This window comes from Acinonyx jubatus, chromosome B4 (assembly GCF_027475565.1).
Source record: "Acinonyx jubatus isolate Ajub_Pintada_27869175 chromosome B4, VMU_Ajub_asm_v1.0, whole genome shotgun sequence".
NCBI lineage: Eukaryota > Metazoa > Chordata > Mammalia > Carnivora > Felidae > Acinonyx > Acinonyx jubatus.
Genome location: NC_069387.1, coordinates 118,920,448 through 118,933,449, shown reverse-complemented (window position 1 = coordinate 118,933,449; position 13,002 = coordinate 118,920,448). Strand labels below are relative to the sequence as shown.

The 13,002-nt window shown below is 40.3% G+C and overlaps 1 protein-coding gene across 4 annotated transcripts in view; it reads right to left on the bottom strand.

The window, feature by feature from the left end:
* ANO4 (anoctamin 4) overlaps positions 1 to 13,002 on the bottom strand; it is a 412,471-nt gene that overhangs the window by 366,660 nt on the left and 32,809 nt on the right. Inside the window, exon 2 of one of the 4 annotated variants that reach the window (XM_053226653.1) lies at positions 12,709 to 12,877. The exons of the other annotated variants lie outside the window; for them this stretch is intronic. The gene's annotated coding sequence lies outside the window, so the exon portion shown is untranslated. The remainder of the gene's footprint in view (positions 1 to 12,708; positions 12,878 to 13,002) is intronic. 4 annotated transcript variants of the gene reach the window in all.

Below are 13,002 nucleotides of genomic sequence, written 5' to 3'. Positions count from 1 at the left end.
TACAGAGGACCTGAAGCAGACTCCCCACTGACAGCAGCAAGCCCAATGCAATGCAGGGCTTGAATTGATGAACCCATGAAATCATGCCTTGAACCCAAGTCGGATGCTCAACCGACTGAGCCACTCAGGCTCCCCTAAGGTGAACCCTCTTAAACAAAACTGACTTTGGCCAGAATATTCACTATAACTGAAAGCTGAGCTTTGAGTTTTCTGGTAGTCAAAGCAAAAAGGGGAAACATGGTGCATCATATAACCATCTCTATATTTACTCAGGGAGATAAAAATTTTATAAATTCTAAAAGTAATATAACATGTGTTTTTATTACTATCTATGTAAGAAACTGAATTACTTAAAATATGTAAATACCAGCTCCTAAAATTTTGGATAATTTGGCTGAGAAAAAAAAATCTATAAAAATAGTCAATAAAATTCTAAGTTCATTTTACTCCTGGAAATAATATGTTAAGCCAATATCCTATAGCCATTATACTTCTGTCTCTGGCTCATAAGCCTTCACAAAAGATGGCTTTCATGGTATGTAAGTTCAACAAATTTAATGGAGCCCTACCATAGCACTATGGGGTGGGAAACAAAAAGGTCCTATTAGACATGGGAATTAGAATGTATCATTCTAGAATGTACTTGTACTTTATTATGTCCACAGAACAAAGATTTCCTAGGAGTAATCCACAATCCAGATGGCCTGCCCTTCTATGATAATTCCTTGTATTTGTATATCCCTTTAGAGTTCATACCAAGATTTCCCATATTCCTTTGAACACCACAATAACACTGTATATAAATTTCTAGGAGCCTCACATCACAAATTGGGAAACTAGGCTCAGAGATGCTAAGAGAGTTGCCCAGGGGACAATAGCTGAAAAGGGCAGAGGCAAGAATGAAATCCCAGGGTGTCTTCTTCCATCCTGGTGGGATGACCATACTAGAAACTCTCATTGTTACGGCATAACACCAAAGTAACAATTACATTATTATCTTCATAAATATCCTGTTAATCTTTCTGCATTATTTATCAAGAGGTCAGATCAATTGTAGGAACCAGCTAGATTACTAGCATTTTTCCTTTGTATAAAACTCACAGCTGCATACTTCTCAGGATATCCTTGCATCTTTGATGAGAAAGGTGAGATTGATAAGGAAGCATAGTTTTGTTATTAAATGAATGCCAGCCAAGAAAATTGATTTCAGAAGTTCTGTGAGAAAGCATGGATGTTCTGTGGGTTTAAAAATGACTGTATGAATAGGTTTCTCTATCTTGTATTTTGGTTGGTTGTTGGTTTCAACAGAGAAGCTATTTGTCACATTGTAAATAGCTACCTAAACAACTGGTTCCTCACACATTAGATGCCATCATAAGCACAGAGATTCACAACACAACATTTTTAATATGTGCTACTTATTTAAGAGTCAAAGTCTGAGATTTTATAAAAACAGTTGTGCCATCAAAATTAATGCTACTCCCACCCACTCCCCCTGAAACATCTAAACATAATGTGAACTCAGTGTGGGGAAACTAAAAATTGGGGGAAACTACAGAATTTTAAGTTACAGAAAAATCTATCTCCTGTCATTCAAAGATACTAGTAAAAACTAACTTAAAAGTACAGCATTTACTACTCAAAGCTGTAACAAACCAAACAAAGTAATTTGATTCAATGAATGCATTGAGGATCTATGATGCCCAGGCCCTGCATTAAAAATACATGGAAAATGGAGCGCCTGGGTAGCTCAGTTGGTTGAGCATCCAACTTGAGCTCAGGTCATGATCTCACAGTTTGTGAGTCCAAGCCCCGCATCAGGACTTTGGATCCCTTGTCCTCCTCTTTCTGCCCCTCCCCTGCTTGCACATGCCCATGTGTGTGTGTGCTTGCTCTAAGATAACAAACATTTAAAAAAATATACTGAAAATACAGGAATAAGATGAAGTTCCTGATTGAGGGGCACTGCAAGACCCAGGAGAGGGATGGATATGTAAGCCCGTAAGTTAAAATGCAGCATGATGAGAGCTGAAATAAATGTAAAATGTACAAGGTCAGAGTCCTAACATTTTCCATGGGTTTCAAAGAATCTGTCATCTCCATAACCTTCATTCCACCCACCATGTGAAATATGTGTATTACAAAGCATTAAGAACTTGTCTCTTTTCCCTCTGGTTGGTTTTGACCTTATTTTCTGCTGAGCTAGTGGAGAGAAAGGCATTTATTTATTTATGTATTTATTATTGATTGATTGATTGATTGAGAGAGAGAGAGAGAGAGAGAGAGATTGAGCAAGGGAGGGACAGAGAGGAAGGGAGAGGGAGGGAGAGAGAGAATCCCAAGCAGGCTCCACACTGTCAGTGCAAACCCTGAAGCAGGGCTGGAACTCACAAACTGAGATCGTGACCTGAACCAAAACCAAGAGTTGAATGCTTAACTGACTGAGCCACCCAGCAGCCCCTGGAAAGACTCTTAGGTGAGCACTGTGTGTACTAAGACTCATCTTCCATTGCTGTGATTCCACCTGGTCTCAAGCAGCATAGGTTCTGGAATTCCTCAAATCTTACCTGAATACCTCTTCCTACTATTTTGTTAAACAACTTTATTATATTAACTCAAATTTACAGCATAAAAATGGTACTCCTGGGCAGTGTAATATGCAATTCAGTGCAGCATTATCAGACCAGAACTTAGATGTAAGATCCTCTGGCAAATCTGTTGTAGAACTGATACTTAGAAACTTAGAGCCTGACTCAAAATCCAAACCTAGCAGTCCCCCTCCAGAGTCTACTTTGCTGTTTCATCCAGGATATCAATGTTTCATTCCTTCCATTGTTAGAAAAACAAGGTTTTGCCACATTTTCATTCCTTCTCAGTACATCTAAGTAAATAAAACGATTTGACATTTTTATTCACTTTAACTGATGTCTTTCTCAGGCAGCTTTCTCCTTGTAAATCCTAATAGCTAGAATGACCATATAATCAAGCAAGCAATACCATTAACTCACCTATAATCACCATGGCTGCTGGACTCACCTCTTGTCATCCTCAATAAGATTGTGACCAATATTATTAACTTTCACTTTATATATTACCAGCACTATTCCTTCCAGAACACATGCTTGATTGAACGATGCACTGAGGAAGCATATGAACAAAAATGGTCACCTGGTAATTAGCCCAGCTGTCCATGAGTATCAGGTGGCCTTCTATAGTTTAGAGGTAGTCTACAGCTAAACATATTAGGTCTCCTTAGAGGCCACTCTTACCCAAATATGGTCCCCGCCCTGTGTTTTCTCCTTGAGATGCTAACAGGTGGTCCTCAGTTTAGGAAAGAGGTAGTTACTAGGCCTTTCGTTTAGAACACAGAAAGGAAGCTTGCCATGTGACTAAAGAGTATGTATGCCTCTCATATGGTCAGGGTGAAACACCAATCCTGGCCCATGCTCAATAAATGTGGGGTAGACTGGTGAATGAATGGAAGAAGTGGGGTTATTATAAGTCATGGTAAAATTCAAGGCCAATTCACAAAAGCCCACATGACTAAAATGAAGCACTGAAACCCACGAACTGAGGATGAATCATGCTGGGTGCACCAGCAGTTGCTCCTGTACCAGGGCTGGAGGGGGCACAGGAGCCATCTGTTTAGAAAAGAAGAAAGACCAGAGAGGTCAGGAAACTCATTCAGAGTCACACAGCCAGGCTCCCAACTAGCACCCTGTATGAAGAGAGGAGCAGCAATTTGAGGGAAAACATGGTGCCATCAGGTAGGTATTAACGGTTAAACTTGGACAGGCAACTACTTCCCATCTCGGTTCCTGGTGTCCATGGCTGCAAAATAAGGAGAACAACTCCAAATGCTGATGGTTGACGTCAATGCAGTCAGTGTCATGAGTGCATGGAAGACACCTGACACAGAACCTGGTACACAATAGGTACCAAATAAATATTAGCAACCTATCTCCCACCTAAACATCACCAATGGCCTTCTTCAAAGCCCAAAGAAACTCTGCATTCCCTTGGGAACAAGATTTTGTGTCACGTAGGGACAGAGGCAATGGCAGAACAGTATAAAGAAATACATGGCAATGACAAACCCCAAATTCAGAATAGTGGTTGCTTCTGGGAGGAAAGGAAAGGAACATGAGAGCTTCAAATGTACCAGCAATATTGAGGTCTTCAGATAAGTGGCAGGTGTGTTTCATATTTTAATGCATTTTCTCATATCTGGAATATTTCATAATAAAGTATTTAAATAAAAGCAAGACAAAAATCCTTGAAGAAATGGCACATGGGACCACAAAGTCTTTATAAGGGGGCAGACAAGGGAACACTTTGGGAATATGCGGCAGTGTCCCACGAGAGAGGTCCTGAAAAACGGCAGGATGCTGGGGTGGTCCCTGGGCAAATGAGCTCAAGAAAAGCACATCACAACTTTGACCTCCATCACAGTTTCATCTGGCCCTCCTAAGAAATGTACAGAGAGACAGAAAACATTGTTTATATTTACATTTCCTCTCAAGCGTCAGGTATGAAATTTAAGTGCCTTTTGTCCAGGGACAAAAGAAAAAAAAAAACCCTAGCCACAGTGAAGTGGTCACATGTCCTCATCGAGTCAGCTCAGCCACATTGACCACAAACCTTAGGTAGGCTCTGCCCAGCCCCTCCTGGTAGCCCTATAAAAGATGCGGGAAAGAGAAGAAGCAGGGGAGAAACACAACTGAGCCAAGACAGAGGAATCCATTATGAACTCATTCTCTCCTCATTCTGGTCTCAGCCAAATTTTAAAAAGCTCTTAAATTAGTCTGTTCTTAATTTGACAAAGATATATGCATTTCACAAAGCAGGCAGTAGGTTCTCAATACACAGAATGAAAGCAGTACCCCCACTGCATACAGATGCCCACGTTTGGAGAGACTGAGGACTAGTAAGACCCAGTGGAAAGAAGAGATCTGTTGTCCAAAGACTTAACATGCTCCAATGTCTCTGAGCAAAAACGCCCTCTTTAAGAGGTGCCTGGGTGGCTCAATTGGTTAAGCATGCAACTTCAATTCAGGTCATGATATCACAGTACGTAGGCTCAAGCCCCACTTCGGGCTCAGTGCTGATAGCTCAAAGCCTAGAGCCTGCTTCAGATTCTGTTGTCTCTCTCTCTGCCCTTCACCTGCTTGTGCTCTGTCTCTCTCTCAAAAATAAGTGAACATTAAAGAAAATTTTTAAAAAACACCCTCTTTAAGTTTCCCCATCCTCAAGTGAGTATACTAATATATAATTATAGTAAGTTGAATAGTGCCCCCTAAAATATACGTTTACCTAGAACCTCAGAATGTGACCTTACTTGGAATAAAGGTCTTTGCAGATATGATGAAGGTAAGGATCTTGAGATGAACTCATCCTGGATTAGAATGGACCCTAAATCCAATGACAGCTGTCCTTATAAGAGATGGAGAAGGGGAAGACACACCCAGAGAAGGTCATTTGCAGCCAGGGACTGGAGTAATGCTGTCACAAACAAAGGGGAGTCACCAGAAGCTGGAAGAGGAAAGAAAAGTTCTTCTCTAGAGTTTCTGGACAGAGTCCAGTCCTACTGGTATACCGATTTCAATTTTCCGGCCTCCAGAATTGTGAGAGAACAAATTTCTGTTATTTTATTCCATTAAGTTTGTGGCAATTTGTTGCAGCAATTATAGGAAACTAATACATGCCTTATAGTGTCAATGTGAACATCAAAGAAGAGCATGCATGTGAAAGCACGTGGTGAACTACTTACAGGGATAGAAGTGGTAGCTGTCATGAGTCACAAAATTTAGAAGAGTAACTTATCTGTGAGGAAACAAATTCTTGACCTGCCCCTAAGGGCACATACCCTACAGCTCTCTCCAGATAGGACTGTTAGAATGCTGGCATCTGCCTCCTTGTCTTGCCGGCTCCAGACCCACTCGCTCCACTTGTATGGTGTGCCTTTGAGGAGGACTCAAGTGTCAGCTGGTAAAGAAGGGCCCATCTGCTCTCAGACACTGACCACATGGCAAGTATCCCACTCTGAGGTCACCATCTGCACTAACAACTCACCTCCAAGTACAGTTCAATGTCAACCTGCCTCTAATCCTGAATGAGCCAGGAACAAGGGCAGGTGACTCTGGGGCCAGGGTCTTTCCACAAACAGAGCAGTTCTGGGACAAAGAATTTCAGAGCAGATGAACTCCAGGCTGAAAAAGGAAGGGTCCAAGGCAAGGCCCTCAACCATCAATCTCAGATCCATAAAAGCCTCATCTAGGACATTCCCAGGTATAATGTGATCTGAGGACTCTTGGGTGTTTTATTATTTTCCTTTATACAAAAATCCATAGTCCTTGAGGGAGTGGAAAATAGATATGCACTGATTGAAGTACATGGACAGTGCAAAAGAGCAAAAAGAGTAAGATCCTAGATGGATAAAGACACACAGGGAAGGAAAAAGTGTGGCATAAACCATAAAGAAAAAGGAATGGAAGAGAAAGGTGAGATGGTCCTCTTTGATGAATTTAAGGTAATTTTCAACTTCACAATATGCTTGTATAAAAGCTGGTACTGTTCCCATTTCATAAATGAGAACAAAGAACAGGGGGCAGGTTAGGGATCTGTGTTCAGAGAATAGACATCTACTTATTAGGAATTAATGGAGTAGACTCAGTGGCCTTCAATGGCTTCTTTCAATTCTGAAATTCACCTTCCTCACATGCAAAGTTTGTAGTGACCCCATCCTCCATAAGGTCAAGGTTCTTGGCATACCACACTCAAGGCCCTCACAATCAGGCTTACCTTCATAGCTAAACCAGGGGAAGAAGAGTATAGGAGTAATCAGAGATAAGATTGAAAACAGACAGGCAGAGGCCCAATCATGAAGGGTTAAAGAGATTGAACTTTATTCTCTAGACAACTGGGAACCACAAAAGTTACAACTGGAGTGATATAACCAAAATCTGCACTTTAGAAAGATTAAGGCAACAGCCATGTGAGAATGGACTGGAGAGAATCCAAGGAAGACCAGGGACTAAATATGGTCCAGACAAAGGTAACAAGGTTTGGACCCAGGCAGGGAGAGTGGGGATGAGGAGGAGACAGACTCAGCAAGACTTACCACCTGAATGTGGGCAACAGGACAGAGCAAAGAACCTAGGATTAGTCTAGTTTTCTGGCTTAGACAACTGAGAGCATTCAACAAGATAGAAAATACAGAAAGGATGGATAAGAATTTGGGGCAAAAAGATGGTTTTTGGTTAACCTGAGTTATGGTGCTGTGTGACATCTATATGGATGTGTCAAGAAAGAAGTCAGAAAGGGTCAGGTGAGAGATTTGAGCCTAAAATACAGGCTTCAGGTGAAATAGGAATTGTGGCTACAGACCAGGAAGGGCAAATGGAGTAAAAAAGGAGGCAAAGGGCAGACTCTTGGTGTAGACTGTCTTTTAAGGGACATACAGAGGAGAAGGTCTAGTGATGGACAGAGAAGTAGAACAGAACTCATGGCTAATGAGCTTTAAGGAGGAGATCTCCCAAGAGTTGAAATATCCCACAGAGAGAGGAAGAAAGATAAGTATGGGAAAGTATCTACTGGGTTTAACAATTAGGTGGTCACTGATGACCTGAGAATATATCCCATGCAGGGGTAAGGGGAGATGACAGGTACAGAGTTAAGTAATAAGAGGTTAAAAAAGAAAGGGGAGGGAGGAGAAGGAGTTCTATTTTCTCTTGGATGAAGTTTGGCTGGGACACTGGGCAGTAGCTAGAGGGGATTCAAGTTTTGAGTTGGGTTTTGCTTATTTTGTTGGGTTTTTTAAATTTATTTTTGTTATAGATTGAGAATTGAGTTTTGTCTCTTTGTTTATAAGATATATAATGAATGTATATTCTCACTGTAAAGAAGGGGAACTAAGAAAGTAAAGTACCTGAAAAGGCCAAAGGGACAGAACCCAGTATTATAAAGAGCAGCCACGAAACAAAGAAGGGGTGTGAGGGAAGGAGGTGATGAGAGAGGAGTGTATTCCAATGAATCATAACAATTTATGTAATAATGGTCTCTTCTAGAAGCTTCAAAGGGGTCAGGGGCCCTACATTTTCATTTTATTTGACACAATGGCAGGTGCATAAGGGGTACTCAATAATTATTAGATGAATTAAGCACCCAACTAGAGTTATGGTCATGAAAATAGCAGTAATTAGGTGCCAGCCCTTTCTAAGAACTTCAAGTTGATTGACTTTTTGAATCCTTACAAAAACACAATGATGGTATCATCATCATCCCTACTTTATTTTTAAATATCCAGAGCAGGTAAGTAAGACCAAATTGAAAATTCAGATTTTTTTTTTGGCTACTATTCTGTTTTAGTCAAATGGTGAAAATATTTCTAAGTAGTACAACTGAATTTACACAGCGATTTTTTTCCCCTCAAGATGCAAGACAGTCTTAAAAAAAAGAAATCAAATGTTGGGTGGAGTGAAAAGAGGTATCACCTAACTGCTCTCCTGCCCCCTGTTAAGTTTTGGGCCTCCTGGTCAATTCCTATTCCATCACTAAACCACATTATAAAATAATTTTCTTGCACAAATTAAAGTGACACCTTCAGTTTCATCCTGAATCTTCAACTCAAAAGTATTAGCTACAATAGCCTTTACTATGTTGAAAATTCAAAGCTATGAGTACAAACCATAACATTTCTTGAAAAAAAACCATGAGGGGTGGTAAGGTCCTGAACAGTCTTGACAATGACCGTTTCGGGTTTTTGGATTTGCAAAGACAACAAAAGCAAAAACAAGTGGGACTACATCAAATTAAAAGCTTCTGCACAAAGAAAGCCATCAACAAAATGAAAAGGCGATCTACAGAATACATGTAACAAATTCTTATGTCATACACCTTAAACTAATGCAATGTTATACATCAATTATATCCCAATAAAACTGGGAGAGAAAAGCTAGCAGTACAGATGGATAATGTAAAATACCCAAAATCACTTAGATGGAACTTTCAAATCTTTGTGGTTGCATTTTATTTAGTAAGGAAATGGCATCTAAGGCTTCATAAAATGGTAACAGTAGTACTAATGACACTTGAAACCCTGACTTGGGATTAAGTGGCGAAAACTACCCTATTTCTTTTCATGCTTTGCCACTCAGACTCCTCTTAGCAAACTGACATTCTAGGACGAAATGATCCTCTGATAAAAGAGTTAGAGATTAAAATAATAAAAGATTTGTCCTCTGCCACACTTTCCCCAGAAAAGGGAAAATGGGTAAATGTTAAGGTTTCAAAAGACTTCTCTGCATAGGGAAGGGAGGTACATCAGCTGCAAAATCAGCAAATTTGAGAGCAGGCAAGAGCAAAGGGAGTGTTCAAACAGCCAAGAAAACAAATCATTGTGTTGAGCAGGTGCCAATAAACTGGGAAGAAATTTAAGGTTAGGTCTATTAATTGTAATTAGATGAAGATGATCAAGGACGCTTGTAATCCAAGTATTATGATTGTTATAAAGAAGTTTTAAATTAAGGATTAGGGATACAGCCTTAGCTTAAGGACAGAACTAAGACTTTAATAACCAAACCATTTAATTTGACAAATATTGATCGACAATTATGTATCACCTACTGTCCAAGGCATAGGGATTCCAATCAGACATTTTCCCCTCATGCATGGCTCAGGGTGAGGATATACACTCAACTAGAAGTCACTGTGGTTAACTGTCTGAATAGGGCGCTATGGGAAAACAGAGGAAGGAGCATGGGGTAGCCCTCACAGAGAAGTGGTATTTGATCCAGATTTTAAATTTTATCAGGGAGAAAAGAAGGAAGAACAGGGCACTCCAGGTAAGAGTTCAGCATAAAAAGGCGGGAAGACATTAGAGTACACCAGCAGGGCTGGAACACAGGATCTTTGGAGGCAACACAGCCAAGAAGATAGGCCAGGCAAGAGCATGAGAGTCTTAAACCCCACACTCTAAAATTCAGACTCCAATTATCAGTGGTCAGGGACCACCTATACTTTGCATTTTTTAAATTTATTATTACAATAGATTTATCATTAGAAACATTTAGTATATTCATAATTTTGTGCAACCATACTATCCAGTTCCAGAAAACTCTCAGCCCTCCAAAAGGAAACCCTATATACATTAAGGAATCACTCCTCATTTTCCCCTTCCCCGCAGTCCCTGACAACCACTAATCATCTTTCTGTCCCTACAGATTTGCCTATTCTGAATATTTCACGTAAATGGCATCATAAAATATATGGCCTCTTGTGTTCAGCTTCTTTTGTTTTTAGCACAATGTTTTCAAGGCTCATCTATGTTGTAGCATTTATCAGTACTTAATTATTTTTTATGGCTGAATAATGTTCCATTGTATGAGTATACCATATTTTGCTTATCCATCAGTAAATTGACATTTGGACTGTTTACACCTTTTGGCTATTGTGAATATTTTGCTGTGAGCATTGTTGTACAAGTTTTTGTTTGAACACCAGTTTTCAATTTTGGATATGTACCTAGGAGTGGAATTGCTGGGTTATATGATAATTCCATGTTCTACTTATTGTAGAAATACAAAATCCACTGATGGTTTTCAAGTCAAGTAATGGAATGTTGGGATCAATGTTTTAGCCAATGATAATCAGTAGCTGGGAAAGAGAACAGATTGAGAAGAGAGTCAAGGCCAGGAGGCCATCCAGGAGGCTACTGTCCCAGTCAAGAGAGCTTCAATCCATGGCAAGGAAAGTGACAAGAGTGAAGAGAAAAGGGTAGATTTGAGGTACATTTCTGAGGCAGAATGAGCAAGAATTAATGAACAATATGGGAAAAAATGGAAGAAATTTTGTTCATAGTGCTATGTCAGATCATGGACTATGTGTTGACAATTCACCTCCTTCTGAACTGATGCTGTGCTTCAAAGAGGAGTCCTGTCTTAGTGACTCCTACATCCCTGGTGCTTAACAGGGAACCTGGTCCATAAGTGATCCAAGAACAATATTGTGTCTGATTGAATAATGATGCCTGCATTATTATTCACGAAAGAACAACTGGCAGATCATGACTGTAAATGAGGCGTTAAAGAGGACTTTTTACTCTTTGAGAAACAGGATGGAGAGTGATGAATTTTGTTGAAACAGGAAGTGGTTTAGACAGGTGTTTGTGGAAACATGAAGGTAAAGATGTCCAGTAGACAGCAAGAAATTCAGAATGAAGTCTCAGGAAAAATTGGAGACAAAAGACAGTATTTCGACATACACTATTGGCAGCTTTGCTCATTAGAATCTCTCATTGAGATCCCTAATTTCATAAATCAGCTCAAAATACCATAATACAATAGCATAAATATCTTCCTAGGAAGAACTGGGGAAAATGAGCAAAAACAGTGGTGTGCATTGTAGATTAATCTCAGTTATGCCCACAGCTAGGACTCAGCCCCAGGCACATTTCATGTTGGCAGAACATGCAATCTTCAAGCATCTACTTTCTTAAGGTGGCACTGGAAAGGAGGAGCTTCTACAAGGAAGTTTAGGTAAAAGGAGAACAAAATAACCAGGGTATGAGGAGGACAGCATGGTGTCTCTCTCAAATATCGCTAGCTCAGCCCCAAGGACTGAGATCTAAGACCTACTTGAGAAAAAAAGCCTCCTTTGAGTCAAGGAAACAATGTGTGTGAGATCAACTGTGACAAATGGTGTCATTGGCTCTAATTCTTTACCCTTCCCTAAGTCCACATTCTTTTGCTATGTAACTTTGCAGTGCCTCCCAATGACAGACATTCTGCCCCATCCTTAACTGGGCTCAGCCATTTAGCATGGTTTGGTCAATGGTATATGAGCAAGTATGTTGCCAGCATAAGCTTGCCTGCAAAGCTTTCTCTTGCATGACTGCATTCCAGGGCTAACCTACTGGAGGATAAAATACTTGTGGAGCAGAACAGAATCATCCAGCTGATCCAGCTCAGGCCAGCCTGGATCAGCCAATAGCCCTTCAAGACACTGAATGAGGCCCACCCAGATCAACCGAGCCACCGAATCCCAGATGCACAAGTAAATGCTTAGCATCATATGCCACTGAAGTTTTACAGTTGCTTGATATACAGTATTATTGTGGTAATGGTCAACTGAAACACGATTCTTTGCCACAGTTCTTTGTTGACTCAACACTGTTGGAAACTTCAGGGAACATAGAGCCCCTCTGAGGCATCCAGCTTTGAGACAGTCCCCTTGCCACAGGCATCATATAGGATTGAAGGTACATTATTAACCAGTCTTCAGAAAGAAATAATTTCTTTGTACAATAGACCTCACACATACCCCAGAAAAAAATTTTCCTACGATCCCTATATTGTTTCAGAAGGATTCAAGATAATAATATTGTTCAATGTAGAAGTTGTAACTCATTAGTAGGCAATAACATCACTTTAATGGATATTGATGAGCACTTTTTGGGGGACGAATGGAATGAAAAACACCTGAGCTTATGACAAATAAGGCTAAGTATTTTCTGTAACATTTTTCACGGGAGATGGGGGGAGGGGGAGATCACAATACAAAAGTATTTCTCACTTTAGGTAAGAGTCAAAAAAAAAAGCCACAAGTTCAAAGAAAGTAGCTAAATAGCATTTTACAACCCATCAAACTCTGCATCCAAGCACACCCCAGGAGAAGTGAGGAGCCAGGTAAGAAAAGAAAGAAAAGGGGCACCTGGGTGGCTCAGTTGGTTGAGGGTCAGACTTCAGCTCAGATCATGATCTCACCCTTGGGGAGTTCAGCCACGCATCCGCTCTGCACTGACAGCTCAGAGCCTGGAGCCCACTTCAGATTCTGTCTCCCTCTCTCTGCCCTCCTCCTGCTCACACACTCTGTTTTGTCTCTGTCAAATATAAATAAACATTTTTAAAATTTTTTAAAAGAGAGAAGAGAAGGAATCAATGGGCCAGAGTAATTAAGAGCAGCTTTCACTCACGTTTTCGGATTTTAAACACTTTTGTCTACCGT